Genomic DNA, 17,031 nt, shown 5'->3' on the forward strand with positions numbered 1-17,031 from the left:
GACTCAAGTTGGACAGCTTGCTACCATGTTTAATGAAATAGAGAAAGGAAAGTTCCCGAGCCAATCTGAGCAAAATCCAAGAGGGATGGAGCATTGCAAAGTAATACGGACATTGAGAAGTGGCAAGAGTTATGACAACAGAGAAGTGGTGCACCATGAAGCCGAAGTGGAAGAAGAAGAGTTTACTGAAAGTGCACCGTTAGCTGCAAAGTCTCGGTTAGAGGCTATTTCTGTAACAGGTATTCCAGATCCAAATGCAAGTGACAAAGTGCAATCTCGACCCAACTCTGATGCAAACAAGGAAAAAGGCCTTGGTAGTTTATTTGCACCTTCTGACAAGCCACCATACAAGCCACCTCTGCCATTTCCACAAAGGCAGCAACAACGTTCCAAGGATCAACAATGCATTGAATTCATGAAGACGTTGGCTAAGGTTCAAATTAATTTGCCTCTATTAGATACTATTAAACAGATCCCATCATATGCCAAATTTCTGAATGAGCTATGTTCTAGAAAGAAAAAGTTCTTGGAATACGAAAAGGTGATTTTAACTGAGCAATGCAGTGCTGTCCTCTTACATAAGCTACCACCCAAGAAGAAAGATCCGGGGAGTTTCACTATCTCTTGTATTATTGGTAGTCTTGATTTTCATAAAGTATTGATTGATTTAGGAGCAAGTGTTAACCTTATGCCTTATTCTGTTTTTCAAAAATTAGGTGAAGGAGAACTCAAGCCCACATATGTGAGTCTTCAATTGGCAGATAGGTCTGTGACATATCCTTTGGGTATTCTGGAAGATGTGATTATTAAAGTGGATAAATTCTATCTCCCAGCTGATTTCATTGTACTTGACATGGAGGAAGACAAGGAAGTGCCTCTCATTTTAGGCCGACCGTTCATGGCCACCGCCCGGACACTTATTGATGTGGAAGCAGGTACTTTAACCTTAAGAGTGCAAGGAGAGTCAATTGTATTCAAACTCTTTGAAGCTGTCAAGCGTCCTTTCGAACCTGAAGAGTGTTTTCGTGTTGATGTTGTGGATGGGATTGTGCATGCAAACTTTGCCTCACGATCATCTAATGATGAGTTGTTAACTTGCCTCACCAACCATGATGCTACTTTATCTATGGAAGAAAATGTGGTGGACGTCATCGCTGCATTGGATAGTACACCAATTCATAATCCAAAGTGGCGACATGTTTATGAAAGCCTTGGAGTGCCTAAGCAGCCCCTTTTTCCTTCAAGTGAGCAAGCTCCGAAGTTAGAGCTCAAGCTACTGCCGAGCCACCTCAAGTATGCTCATCTCCGGGTGAGCGAGACCTTGCCTGTTATTATTGCTGCTGATCTTAATGACACGGAGGAAGAAAAATTACTAAGAGTTCTTCGCAAGTATCAAGATGCTCTGGGGTGGACACTTGCTGACATAAAGGGCATTAGTCTAGCTTTGTGCATGCATAGAATTTTTATGGAAGTTAGGACTAAACGAATTGTTGAAGCTCAAAGACGTCTAAATCCGATCATGAAGGAAGTTGTAAGAGTTGAGGTGATGAAGATGCTTGATGCAGGTATTATTTATCCAATCTCGGATAGTAAATGGGTGAGCCCGACTCAGGTGGTTCCAAAGAAAGCTGGTATTACTGTCGTGAAGAATGATAACAACGAGCTTGTGCCTACAAGGATGACCACCGGATGGCGAATGTGTATTGACTATAGAAAGCCCAATAACAGCACTATAAAGGATCATTTTCCGCTGCCATTCATTGATCAGATGCTCAAGAGACTAGCTGGTCATTCTTTCTATTGTTTCTTAGATGGTTATTCAAGATACAACCAAATTCCAATTTCCCCTGAAGATCAAGAGAAGACAACGTTTACATGCCCTTTTGGTACATTTGCATACAGACGAATGCCATTTGGATTGTGCAATGCCCCTACCACTTTCCAACGATGAATGATGAGTATTTTTTCTGGAATGGTTGAAAATATTGTTGAGGTTTTTATGGATGACTTTTCTGTTTTTGGTAATTCTTTCGATATATGTTTGGATAACTTGTCTTTGGTTTTGGAAAGATGCAGGGAGATTAATCTTGTGTTAAATTGGGAGAAATGCCATTTTACGGTTAAGCATGGCATTGTGCTAGGACATCTAATTTCAAGCAAAGGAATAGAGGTCGACAAGGCAAAGATTGAGGTGATCGCCAAATTACCACCACCAACTTCTGTGAAGAATGTGAGATCTTTCTTGGGACATGCTGGTTTTTTATCGAAGATTCATTAAAGATTTTTCCAAAATTAGTCGTCCTCTTTGTAATTTACTTGCTAAAGATGCTTGTTTTGATTTTAATGCAGATTGTCATGATGCTTTCAACAAATTGAAGGATCTTCTCACATCAGCCCCAATTATAACAGCTCCAGATTGGACCCTTCCTTTTGAGCTCATGTGCGATGCTTCCGATTATGTTGTGGGTGCTGTTCTTGGTCAGCGACGTGACAAGCTCCCCTATGTTATATATTATGCCAGCCGCACTTTGAATGATGCTCAGCTGAATTATGCCACGACGGAAAAAGAATTACTTGCAGTGGTATTTACTCTTGAAAAGTTTTGATCGTACTTAATTGGTGCAAAAGTCGTTGTGTATTCTGATCATTCTGCTCTCAAGTACTTATTGTCTAAAAAAGAGGCCAAACCACGATTGATTCGATGGGTCCTTCTCTTGCAAGAGTTTGATTTGGAGATCCTAGATAAAAAGGGACGTGAGAATGTTGTGGCGGATCATCTCTCAAGATTAGTAAATGCAAGCACTGATGAGGCATATTCATTGCCCCTGCAAGAGAGCTTTCCAGACGAGCAACTTCTAGCAGTTACTCATCAAGTACCATGGTATGCTGACATCGCAAATTATTTGGCATCTGGAGAAATACCATCAGAGTTCAGCTACCAACAAAGGAAGAAGTTCCTCTCCACTGTAAAACACTACTTTTGGGATGAGCCATACCTTTTCAAGCATTGCCAAGATCAAATCATTCGTCGGTGTGTCCCCTTAGAAGAACAAGAAAGCATTTTGAAGTTTGCTCACCATTATGCATGTGGTGGTCATTTTGGACCAAGAAGGACAGCGGCCAAGATCTTACAGAGTGGTTTCTTTTGGCCATCTTTATTCAAAGATGCATACATATGCTGCCAGGCTTGTGATAAGTGTCAACGAGTTGGAAATCTTTCTCAGAGAAATGAGATGCCCCAACAAAGTATTTTGGTGATTGAATTATTTGATGTTTGGGGTATAGACTTCATGGGACCTTTCCCTTCTTCACATGGCAATCTCTACATCTTGGTGGCGATTGATTATGTATCTAAGTGGGTGGAGGCAATAGCTTCTCCAACATGCAAAAGTTCTGTGGTGTTAGGTTTCTTGTAGAATACTATTTTTCCCCGATTTGGAGTACCTCGTGCTATCATCAGTGACGAAGGTACGCATTTCTTAAACCGCACCATGGCTTCCCTTTGTGCCAAGTATCATATTCACCATCACATAGCCACTCCATACCATCCACAGACATCTGGACAAGTTGAAGTATCTAATCGGGAGCTCAAGAGGATTCTTGAGAAAACGGTCAGTTCATCTCGAAAGGATTGGAGTTTAAAGCTTACTGATGCTTTGTGGGCATATAGGACAGCTTATAAGACACCAATTGGGATGTCTCCTTTTCGTTTGGTGTATGGGAAAGCTTGCCATCTGCCTATGGAACTTGAGCACAAAGCATATTGGGCTATTAAGCACCTCAATTTTGACTACCAAGCAGCGGGAGAGAAGCAGAAGCTGCAGTTGAATGAACTGGAAGAAATAAGGAATGATGCTTATGAGAATGCAAAGATTTACAAGGATAAGACCAAGAAATTTCATGATGCTCACATCCTGCGTAAAGAGTTTCAACCAGGTCAAAAGGTTTTACTTTTTAATTCAAGATTGAAACTATTTCCAGGAAAGCTCAAATCACGTTGGAATGTTCCATATCATGTTGTACAGGTCCATCTTCATGGGGCTGTGGATATCCAAAACATGCAAACTGATTTTGTCTTCAAAGTTAATGGACATCGCTTGAAGTTATACAAAGAGTCTCCATATGATCTTGCTAAGGATTCCATCACTTTGAAGGAACCTGTTATTTGAATCAACTGCCAACAGAATGTCTAGCTCTAGACAGTAACTAAAGCGCTTCTTGGGAGGCAACCCAAGCTTTCTATCTTTCATCTTTATTTTGAATAATTTTAAATGTACTTGTTCTGTTTTTCTCTTGTTTTCTGGTTTGTGTGTTTAAGTCCTACTTTTGTTCCTTTATGCAGGTAATGATTTTGCAATCTCTACCACAACTTCTTGCAAGGTATTTTTTTCATTCATAAAAACGAAAGGAACATTAAACAGATAAATACAAGAATGAGCCTTCACAAAGGCTGCTTAGGAGAAGTCTCAGTAGTCGGCAGAGCTTCAGCAGTCGGCGGAGCCCCAGAAGGAGGAGGCATCAGAGGTTGATAATTTGGAGCTTCACTACGCGGTACAGCCCCAGAAGACGAAGGCAAATGCTGTTGGAACAAACCTACAAACCGCTGATGATCAAGTAAAATCTGACCATCAGATTCCTGCATCTGGTCAATTTTCCTCTTCATGTTTGTGACATAGTTATGTGCGAGCCTGTGCAATTGTTTATTCTCATGCTTGAGCCCTCTAATCTCCTGTTTGAGACTTATCACTTCAGCCGCCAACGATTCAACTTGACGGGTTCGGGCAAATAGGCGTTGGGCCATATTGGACACGGAACCTGCACACTGCACACTGAGAGCCAGAGATTCCTTAACAGCCAACTCATCAGACCGTTTGGCAAGTAATTTGTTATCTTTGGGGGTGACAAGGTTCCTAGCCACCACCGCAGCTATCATATCATTCTTCATCACCGAATCCCCAACGGTAAGGGGACCAGTAGGGGATATGAAAGATGGGCGCCATATGTTGTATGGAGAAGGCGGAGCTGCCTCTTCACCAAGGTTCAAGTCAAAACGACGGTCGGAAGGGCCAAACATTTTTCAGAGGTGTTAAGGAAAGCAGAGGTCGGACAAGTCAAGATCGTAGAAATGCAAAGAGGGAGTTTTTACAGGCAGAAATTCAAGTGTGCTTTGAACGTCCTGCATACCTCTATAAAAATCAGCACGCGATGGGATTTCAGAGATCGAAGAGGCAATTCCAGATATCGAAGAGGCCAACTAAAAAAATCAAAGAGGCATTCGCTTTCTCAAAAGTTGGGCTTGCTTAGAAACCACGGCCAATCTTCTTTTCCAGATTTGTCCGCACTCGTCACATGCAACCTCTGCACTCGACGGATTTCAGAGATCGAAGAGGCAAGCTCAGAAATTGAAGAGGCAAGCTCAGAAATCGGAGAGGCATCTGCTTTTCCAGACGTGTCAGCATCTGTCACATGCACACTCAGCTTACGGAAATCACGGGCAGTCTGTCGACGATTTCTGGTAAAGTAGAAGGCACGTGAAGTTTACTGTTCAATCATCCAACGGTTGCCGACAAAAGTGAAAGAACAGTACCAGTTATTATTTCCTATAAATGTTGACCTTCACCCTCCATGGCAAGGCAGACATACATAACCTTCTTCTTCTCAGAGAATGCCTTTCCAACACACCCTCTCGAGTCACTCAGTGTTCCTTATTCCTTGGGGTACCTCTGAAAACAACCCATCCAAAGCAAAAGTATTTCATATCATGAAGGTTGAAAGCAAGAGTATCTCATATCATGCTTTCTCCCTGTCCTTCTCCTTGTCTTTGTTTTACGACAAGGAGAAAGAGAGTAATCAGCCAGCACTTGGTATCAATCTTCCGATCTGGAGCCAACTGCCTGGAACCCCTTCCTGATTGCTTACCTAGCCTTGCTCTCGAGTACTCATCTTCATCCTTTTATGCTTCCGCTTCGTCTACCACATCTGCCTAGGGAACAAATAAGGGAAGTGAAAATGATGCCTCGAAGCATGTGGAGACAATTTACCAATTCATCCTCAGCTAGGGACAAGGAGAAAGAAAGCAAGAGGTGGGCACTTGGAAAGATTGAAGAAAGAAACAGACCAACACAGCTACCTTGTGCCAGCCCGCGATGCAGAAGAAACAAGCAGAGAAGAATGACTCACACATTTGCTCTCCTCGCCTACACAAATTGGTGTGTTCTTTCCTTTTCTTTATGTGTCTTTATTTCATTTTATATTTCTTTCCTTCCATTTTTATGTCTTATTGTTCAAAAATTCCTTTCATTATCATTGGGGACAATGCTATAATTAAGTTTAGGGGTGGAAATATATTTTGTTAGTTTATTTCTCTTTCAAAAAAAAAATAATAATAAAAAATAAAATAAAATAAAATAAAAAAGTTTTTGCATTTTTATTGTTGTTTGTAGCTACTTCTCAATTCAATGATGAGATTTGATTTTAATTTCCTTCTTACTTTCAAGAAGTCTAAGTTCTTTTCGTTGTCTTTGTGTTAACTGTGATTTCCAGAAATAAACTTGAAAAATAAATGTGCCTAGTCTTGTCAATGTGAAACTTGAGCATAATTTAGCGTTTCATATGTGAATCATGTGAGATTATGTAAACCTTGTGAGTTTTTGAGCCTATACATGAATGAACCATTATGCATCAATCTCATTCCTTCTTGTGCGTATGATCTCACTGTACATGTATCTCTAGAACTTGCTTTATACTACTCGATTCATTAATCAATTCATGTAATAACTTGGAAGTGATATAAGCCATCTTTGGATCGTTTGAGCCTTTCATGCCTACCTTATATGCTATGTTTATCCGTAGTAGCCCGTTGAGCCTTTAACTAAGCCATTTCTTTGTTAGCCACATCTGTTTACCTTGCTCCAATATTGGAGTTGAGCCCATACACAGAAATCGATTCCTTATTGTTTTGAGAAAGTATTACATGGGTTGTGCTCTTGGGGGTTTCATTTATGTAGAAAGATGGATGAAAGCATGTGTATTACAATGAAATGTGAATTTGATGGGTGATGTAGCTTTTGCAGATTTGTTTCTTTCATAAAAAATTAAAAATTAAAAAATTAAAAAAAAAGAAAAAAAAAAGAAAAAAGAAAAAACGAAATATAAGAAAATTGGAGAGTGTTGATTTGTTAAAAATGTGTCTGCATAGTATAAACTTCCTTTTGAAGTTGAATTTGGGGAGTAACAGGTGCTCGAGGTTTTATTATTTTGCTTTCAATTTGAGGTGGTGTGATATTGAGGTGTTGGAAAATTACCAAAGTGTACTTTCTCAAAATTTTTGATTTCCATATCCTTTCTTTCATTAGCCTATCACCTTTAGCCCCATTACAACCGTAATAAAGTCCTATTGATCCAAGGTATTACTTAAATATTGATAAGCGAGTTAGGTGGACAATCAAGCTTATGGTGGCATGTACAATGAGATCACTTGAGTGAAACACATTAACCAAAACTTATGAGTGAATGAGCGTATGTCTTGTGAGAAGCTCACATGTTTGCATATGATGATTTAAAGGAGTTTGGAATTGCATTGACATGGCTAGCTCACACATGGCATTTCAACGTTTTGTTTGAAGGAAATTTGGTTAATTATTGGATGATGTTTTGAGCTCTTGATTAGTTCTTGGTTGTTTGTATCATGATTAGCACTTATCTCTGAAATCGAAATTTAGAAGTTGGCTATTAAGTTGTTGAGTCTAGTTTTAGATGAGTGGTTTTGTTTTGTGTTTTGTTTTACTAGAGGACTAGCAAAAATGCGAGTTTGGGGGTATTTGATCACTCATATATTTCATGCATTTATACCATCCATTTCTAAAGTCTTTGTTATGTTTTTGTGTTAAAATGGTGGCATTTTACCTTACCTTGTGTTAGTGTGCAATTAAATTTGCTTTAAGATTAATTTCAAGCAAAGTGGAGAAAAATAAAAAGAAAGAGACAGGACACTTTGTGTTTTGTCTAATTGAACCTAATCCAGTCTGTTATTATGTGCAGATGGGTCCAGAATATACCGGTTTCAATTATCCTTATCCAAAGTTGCAGACCACTACAATACCACTACATCTTAAGGCTTAAGTGGGGAGAGCACGGGTGGAATAAAAAAGAAAAAAAGAAAAAAAAGAAAGACAGTGGGAGAGGGACATAGCATAAACAAAGACAGAGAGGATGGCACACTGACAGAAAGAATAAAAGAAAAGAAAGCAGGAAGGAAGTGGAGTGCACACTGACAAAAAGAAGAATAATAAGAGAGAAGTGGGAGAGACACGGACGAAAAGAGAGGGAGACTGACGGGATAAAAGCAAAGAAAAATAGAGGGGAATGGAGGCAGAAGACAGAAGGTAGAGTGCAGAAAGAAATGGGGGGAGACTGACGCGACAGAGGGAGACACGGACGGAGAAGACAGTGTGCAGCAAGAGGAAGACACGCAGCAGACGCAGAGAAGGAGAGGGCAGCAGGCAGAGGAAAAAAAGTCAGGAGCAGAGGAGGAACCAAAAACGGGTGTTTTCTTTCTTTGTTATTTTGTTTTATGGATAAATTTTTATGTATGAACATAATTATGTGTAACTAATTTATTATGCTAGAGTGAGGCCATGAGCCTCAACATGAATACGTAGTTTTATTTTTCAATTGCTTAAGTGTTGTTACATGCTTGCTTTGATATTTTCAATCACTGAATTAAACTATCTATGTACCTTGATGCTTGATCACCATTAAGATGCTTAGAAAAGTTATCGGATGCAATTTTGAATGAATGTCACGTTAAAATTGGTTGTGCTTCTTGTGATTGAGGATTGTACTCTCCTAAGGTAAATATCATGCTCTTAGGGATTATATGGTTTAACAAAAGGATTTTCACCAAGATTAATGAATCACTCATGTTTATATTTAATCCAAATATCATGGATAAGTTGCATGTAGTGGTATGCGTTTTAGCTTGAATGTCACAAGTAAAACATACACAAGGAAAATCCAACCTTCAAAGCATGTGTGTTTTCAATTATTTAAGCAATTGGAATAGCTACGTAGGAGTGTTGTTGGTAAAGGTTGAACTCTAGCATATTGTCAATCTATTTTTCTTCAATCATTTATTTTATCTTGAATTTTCTCATTTACTTGTTTTGTTTAGTTGAATCATTATTTCTATAAACCAATTCCCATTTTAGATATTTGTTTAAGTCACATCCAATATTATTTAGTTTTGTTGAATTAGTGTAGTTCTTAGAGTTAACTAAGTTAAATACACAAAAGCTCATAAATTGTTTATACCAGTCCCTGAGGAAATCGACCTTGCTTGAGTCATTCTATACTACAACACTTGTTCTCTTGCAAGAATTTTCTATGGTTTAACCCTTTGTTTTACAAGTGGTAAAATCGCTATCAGGGTGTGTCACTCACACTATTTATAGATCTATAACAAAATAACTCACACTATTTCTGAAAGTAAAACAAAATAACTTACACTATTGCTGGAACTATAACATAATAATCCATACTATTTTTTAAACTACATTATAATCACCCACACTATTTTTGAAAGTGAACCAAAATAACATACACTATTTTTGAAACTACAGCATAATAACACACACTATTTATGGATCTACAGCATAATAACCCACAATATTTCTGAAAGTGAGCCAAAACAACTTCACTATTTATGAAACTCAAACATAATAACCCACATTTTTTTCTAGAACTATAACATAATAAACTAAAATATTTCTGAAAGTGAACCAAAATAACCTACATTATTTATGAAACTACAACATAAAAACCCACACTTTTTCTGGAACTACAACATATGAACCACACTATTTCAGGAACTACAATATAATAACTCACACTATTTCTGAAATTGATCCAAAATAACTCACACTATTTATGAATGATAACAAAATAAACATCATTTCTGAAATTAGAACAAAATAACTCACACTAATTATGGTTTTGAACCAAAAATAATTCACACTATTGCCGAAACTATTGCAAAATTATAATTATTTATGAAACTGAAGAAAACACACTTTCTCATGGTTATAAAAGTCGTTAGGTATTATTCGGATAGCAGACTGGAGCTTAGGAGGACTAGACAGATGTAAAGTAAATTTATTATCTATCTTTGTGCTTTGGTGAATTTTTATAGAATGAGATGAATGTTTAAATAATTACAACTCCATGGAACTTTACAAAATATTTTTTAAAAATCTTATGAATTTATTGTAAATTTAAAACAAAATAAAAGTGTTAAACATGTGATGTAAAAAGCATTTGAACATGAAAAAAACGCATTTGGACAACAATTTAAGAAAAAAAAATTAAATAAAAAAGGGAGGGAGCACCATGATGTGACGCCTCAAAGAAGGGAGGTGTTATGGAAAGCAAATTAATAAGGGAAATGATAAACACACACCTTTTATAGCTTCCTACACACCCCTGATTAATCATGTTTGTTGTTTTCGTTTAATTTATTCAATCTGATGGCCTAGAACAAAGACGGGTGTGAGAAAAGCTATAAAAGGTGTGTGAAAATCAGCTCCCATTAATAAAACATTAAATATGAAAGGGTGAGATCGTGTGGGGTGGGAATGAAGAGAGAACATGTTGAGATACTAGTAGGGATGAGTAACGGTTGATGGGCGGGTAACCGCGGATATTTACCTATAACAGTTTATGTTCGTACCCGTATAACCGTTTACCGGTTAGGTAAACCGTTTATAAACGATTATACCCATTCCCATAATCGTGTACCTATTTAACCATAACTGTTTACTTATTTAACCATAACCGTTTATCATTTTTTTTACCCGTTTACCCATTTTTTCACCCATCTACATGTTTTTTTTAACAACTTGAAAATTACAAAAGAAAAATTTGTCATAATTTTCGTTATAACTGCGGTATGTGCTTAACAGTACATCGTTATAATGGGTATCAATTTAAAGCAGTCTGTACAAAACCTAGCTAGTTCTGGAATCACAAATGCTCGGCTTTCTCCACCCTCTCATGCTATTTTAGATGATGGTATGTATCCGTCCTAAACTCTCTTTCGAACCTTGTCATTAGTCTAGACCAGATTTTCTTTTAAGTTTTTGTGTTATACGACAATTCTTGTATTGAGGCTCATGAACGAAGCTAGAAATTTAACTATGAGGGGCACCTTAAAAAATTTGAGTTTTTTTTTTGGACAAATAAAGCTAGTTCTTTTACAAATGCTGAAAAAATTAATTTCAAAATGCTTAATTTTATTACTCTATTGTCTAATTTTGTCTTTAATTGTTGACAATCTAATGCTCCTTTATACTAATTAACCAAATACATGCAACTCAACAAGGTTTAGACATTAGTGCGTGAGAAAAATATACATGAGGGAGACGCATTTAAAAACTAAAAGAGGATTTTCACTATTTAAATACAATTAATTGAATAATCTGCAAAGCAAAAAACATGGAAATGATTAATTGAATAATTTGTAATGCAGAAAAAATGGGATGAGAGCGGGCATGTGCCCCCATTGGGTCTTACCCCTCTCCGTCCATACTGAGGCTTCACCTCATAGCTTTCCTTTCTACGGATACATGCCGGGAAGGCTCTATGATCTCAATACAAAATATATAAACAAAGATGAATTGAAGTCACTGATAAGCACATACCGCGGCAATGGAATACAGTATGTGGCAGATATAGTATCCGTTATAAGCAGTTATAACCGTCATATATTGAACATTACAATATATAAACAAAGATGACATTCGTTACAAAAGTAAAAAGAAAAACAAAAATAAAGATTAGTTTTTTAAAGGGAACTTTAACGAAAAGCTCCCGGTACTGTTCACTTTAACGAAAAACCACATTTTTACACTAAAAAGTCAATCCTGGTACTATTCATTTTACCTTTTATTTTGTCATTTTCATTAAAATTCAAAGTTTTCAAGCCCTTTTCATTAGTTTTCCTTTTTTTAAATTTTACATATATTAAATTAAATGGGTAAATGAATACCCGTTATAATAGCAGGTAATACCCATAATCGATGGATACACGTTATAATAGCGGGTAATACCGATAACCGCCCATTTAAATTTCACAGATAAACGGTTATATCCATAATCGTTTGTTCCTCTAAACGGTTACTCATAACAGTAACCGTGAACTTTAAATTACCCAAATCCATGGGTATTTTGCCCATCCCTAAATACTAGATGTCCAAATTACATTGGAAAGCAAATTAATAAAACATTAAGTATGAAAGGGTGAGATCACGTGGGGTGGTTTTTAAATATGAAATGTTGAGATCACGTGGGATGAGAATGAAGAGAGAAACTTATATTCTTCCTCTCTTTCCGTTAGGGGTAATTATGGAAAGTCATGTTTAAGTTCGTAATGCTTTTACAAATTCTGTTCATTTGTTTTTATACAGTTCAATTACTAAATGACCTTGGTTTTAACTAAATTTTTTACAGATAAAATCTTTATAGAATAATTTATAATATGACCGGTACTGATTATAAAACTGAAGTTTTATAAATCCCCTTCTACTTCTTATTTGAATAGTCAAGTATTATTTATATTTGGTGAGCCTATCGGGTACAGTGTATGGAGACCCCATCATACCGAGCAAAAATAGACGGTTCATCGACTTTATTATGGTGGTCCAATAAACTAGGACATGCTTTGTCATAGTAGGGTACATAACGCGAACTGGGCAAATATAATGCAAACATCATTATTGTTGTTACGTTAATCACATGTAGCTTGTATGTGTGTGGTTTATACTAAAATATCGGAGATTTCCAACAATAATAAACTTTTTTTTAATAAATGATAGTATCTACTTTAAGATGGTGGAGGATTGGGTTAAACCTTATAATGAGTTTGTCATAATAATATGGTTCAACTTCGTATTTGGCGAGAATCAAATCAAAAATATCTCATTTATGAGTGAAGATGAATATCACTAGACCGTAGTACTAAATGATTGTTTCACTTATTTTTAATTTATTTCTCATAAAATAGAGCTCGTATTATCGAAATTGCTTGGGTCCTTTCCTAGAAGTAGAAATTCATAGATTTTATCAATAGAAAATTAGATATACATCCAATTTCATGAGCACTTATAGTCCAAACATAATGTCCGTTACTAAGTTAGGGCCAGTCACTCATTTGTGACTTAGTCTAGGCGTACAGGCCTCCATCTTCTTTTGCACGTAGCCTGAACAAGGATGACCTTCCTTGTCCTCTGAAGCAGTGACTTAGTTTGGGCACACAAGTCTGCATCTTCTTTTGTATGTAGCCTGAACAAGGATGACCTTCCTTGTCCTTCAAAACAGTGACTTAGTCTGGGCACACAAGCCTTCATCTTCTTTTGTATGTAGCCTGAACAAGGATGACCTCCCTTCTCCTCCAAAACAGTAGGGATGTCTGTTTGCTTTTGGTGGGATGACGTCTGGGCCTCTTGTGGCAACATTCTTTTAAAGAAAAACTAATGAAAATAACTTGAAAATTTTGAGTTTTAACGATAAGGACAAAATAAAGGGTAAAATGAATAGTACTAGGATTGACTTTTTAGTGTAAAAATGTGGTTTTTCGTTAAAGTGAACAGTACCGGGAGCTTTTCGTTAAATTTCCCTTCTTTTAATCCCTGTTTTATGCATTTATGTTTATGCGTTTGCCTTAGTTGGCCCTGTGTACTCCGTTCTGGCCATTTCGTGCCCTGGCTAATGAATTCTAGTATCTATAAAAATAAAAATAAACTAATAGCTAATTAATTGAGATATCATTTCTTTAATTTTAAGATTGATCATTTACATCACTTAGTACTATAGTCTAGCAGTATTCCTCTTCACTTGTATGTGAGAGGTCTTAGGCTCAGGGTTTAGGGTAAGAAAATGACCCTACATCATTTGTTGATATTATGAACCTGCAGGGTTGGGTAAACACTAGTTTTAAGAACCTACAGCACAGGTTCACTAATGAAACAAATATTATGAACCTGCAGGGTTGGGTAAACACTAGTTTTAAGAACCTACAGCCCAGGTTCACTAATGAAACAAACCTAGATCATAGATTCACTTATTCCGATGATCAAACCTATCTCTGTTGAGAAACTATTCAAAGTGTATAGAGTTATTATTCCGTTATTCTTTTAGTTTACCAACATCAAACAAAAAATACTAATCAAGGAATTGATACAAGTTTGAATCTTTCAATTTGATTTTTCGACTTGCGTAAGTATGATTTTGGCGTTGGACTGGAGCTTGCACGTTTGGGAGCAGTGGATTTGTAACGTAAAGGGACTAGACAGAAATGTAAATCATTGTACTTCCACTATAAATAACCAAAAGTATCATATATTCATATATCTAAAATTATTGCATGGTACCACTACTAGAAATTTCGGCTTTACAGACAAAATTTGTTTGTCAGCAAAAGTCAAAATTTGTTAGCAAAGAGTCTTTTTCGACAAAAATTTTCATCGGCTATTTTGTTGCGCAAAGCATATCGTGCAAAAACTTTCCCGACGAATTTGGGTATTTCATCGGCTAAGGTTCAACTTTTGTCATCATTTACATTTTTCCCGACAAATATTTTCATCGATAAAGGCCTTTTAAGCCGACAAATAATACTTTTCACCCAACAATATGTGTTTGTCGCCATGAATATTTCGTCGGCAAAGTCTTCTCTCTCCTAACAAAATTAGTTTCGTCAGGAAGACAATTAATTTATAAAATAAAAAAAAGAAAAAAGATGCTTTAATGCTCAGCCACTACATATGCACATCAAAATACAATACACAAAAATTGTTAAAAAATAATACTTTATTGATCGATAAGTTTGGAACGTACATCTAGAGTAATTATACAAAAGCATGTCACATAATAAAATTATCCTACTGTCATTCCTCAAAATTGGCTGCCATGTAGCATCACAACACATCTTGCATCTTGCCCCTGCATAATCACAACCATCTAGCACTAGCACCTGCACAATCACAACCATCTTGCACCTGCAGCATACTTGAGAGCAAAGAACCTGTAACAAAAAACCCAACAGAGAAGATTAATACCTATATCACATATGACACAACTTCCTAGCCAACAAACACATTGCCAATATACTAAGAAAAGTACTGTCTACAATTAATAATATCTCTGCTGTGTATAATTTGAAGATCATTTCAAGTTACTAGTCATCAATTACCCAAATGAATCTTCACTTATTCCACCAAAACCTTATAAATCCTTTCATGCAGCTGTAGCTCATATTGACAATCCTAAATGTGAACCATCCACTCTATTTAAAATTCAAAATGTATATGGCTTAGCTATTTGTGATGAAGTTAAATAAAGATAAATTTACTGAATGACTACATGGTGAATAAAGGCCTTCAGCACAAAGTAGTAGTTGTAACAACATGCTCCAAACCGACACATACAATTGTACAATAACATTTAAGGGTTCAGGGATTTGAAATTAACCTTGACTAGTGAACGCATTCTTTGTCCATGATAACAGGCCTTTCCCTCTACTACTACAAGTTAGCATGTCACAAGCTGCCAATCTATGAATTTTTGTCAATGAAGAGAAATAAAACTTGCAAACTTTCAAATAAACACTTTCAAGTCTAACTAAGTTTGTAAGGAAACTTACACCCTTAGATTCATTCTGCAACCTTAGGGTTGACAATTGTATGAAAAATTTGCTACTTCATTCTCTTCATAAGCAGTTCCTAAAAAACCACCTTTAGTAAATAATGCCTCACCAACAAACCAAAAGGTTTCTATGTTGCATAAAGAAATAATTCATATTCAGATAGAATTAAACTGATTCCAAAAGTTTCACGGAAGAAAACTAATCACATAATTTCAGCCACGTGAACACATGTTGCAAAAAAAAAAAATTAAAAAAAAATGATTAAAGTAAGTAATGGATACTCAGTCAACTATTAAATCATGAGCAAACAATTAAAAGGTTTGCAGTTAGGTACAAACAAACTCATTTCACCAAAATGCCAAAACAATACTAAACCACATTTTTTAAATTGATAATAAAATCACAACCTTACCTTTGTTCACTTTTGAATAGGCATGACATTACAGCCTGCTCAAATTGGTTAAGAATTCAGAAACCAAAAAGGTAACATTCCCAGTTTTGGATCAAATGGCCAGCACAAACAAGAACACAAACTACAACATACTTTAAAATCAGAATTCACCATCACAAGGCACTTGTAAATGTAAGAAGTTGTTATCAAGTATATGGTTGCCATTACTCACACCACCCCCATCAACGCAATTTCATTGCTCTTAACATTTTGAGACCATTTTTCTTGCTAATTCAGTTTCACAGTCAAGCTTGGAATTAAAATAAAATAAAAAACTGTTTATTAACTGAAACAGTAAAATATACAGAAAATGACAATCTCACAAGTACCACGACCGAATTTCAAATGATTACACAGAGGAATTGATTATTATGCTGCAAAGACTCACAATCAATTTCAACTATAAAATTATTACTGCAGATTGATTGAAGTTTCCCAGAAATTGAAGTTACAAGTAATTTCCAGAACATGGATTAAGCATCCTCAATCCCAGGAAACCCAGAAAGATAAACTACAAACCCTAACTAAGGATCCTCAATCAAATCATTGCCGAAAACCCCTCAAAATTACAGTGGAAAACAGTCTAAGGAAGGAACCATAAAATTGAGATTAAATAGAGAGTGAGGGAAAAATTAGAATAGATAGGGTTGAAAACATTACCCAAACGTTTAAGAGAAACACTCTATTGGAGATTTCTAAGCTAGAATAGCAGGGGCCCTTCGACGGCAACGGCAACAGCAACGGAGAGTAGATGAAGCGACGGCGACGCCTAGAAAGAAAAAAAAACAATGTCGACGGAAAGCGAAGAGCGGCGCTTTGTGGCTTGTGAGAGAGAGAGAAGAGGGGACGGTTATCCAAAAATAATAGGGCTTTTCACTGTTAGTGA

General features: G+C 36.4%; 1 long non-coding RNA gene across 1 annotated transcript; it reads right to left on the reverse strand.

Moving 5' to 3' along the window:
• Positions 1-14,841: 14,841 nt before the first annotated feature.
• On the reverse strand, positions 14,842-16,989 carry LOC126619105 (uncharacterized). Its single transcript, XR_007621966.1, has 4 exons — positions 16,806-16,989; positions 15,692-15,770; positions 15,520-15,602; positions 14,842-15,073 (listed from the first exon to the last, which is right to left on the reverse strand). It is a non-coding gene; the product is annotated as an uncharacterized LOC126619105 (long non-coding RNA).
• Between the last annotated feature and the right edge of the window lie 42 nt (positions 16,990-17,031).

This window comes from Malus sylvestris, chromosome 4, assembly GCF_916048215.2.
Source record: "Malus sylvestris chromosome 4, drMalSylv7.2, whole genome shotgun sequence".
NCBI classification, from domain to species: Eukaryota; Viridiplantae; Streptophyta; class Magnoliopsida; order Rosales; family Rosaceae; genus Malus; species Malus sylvestris.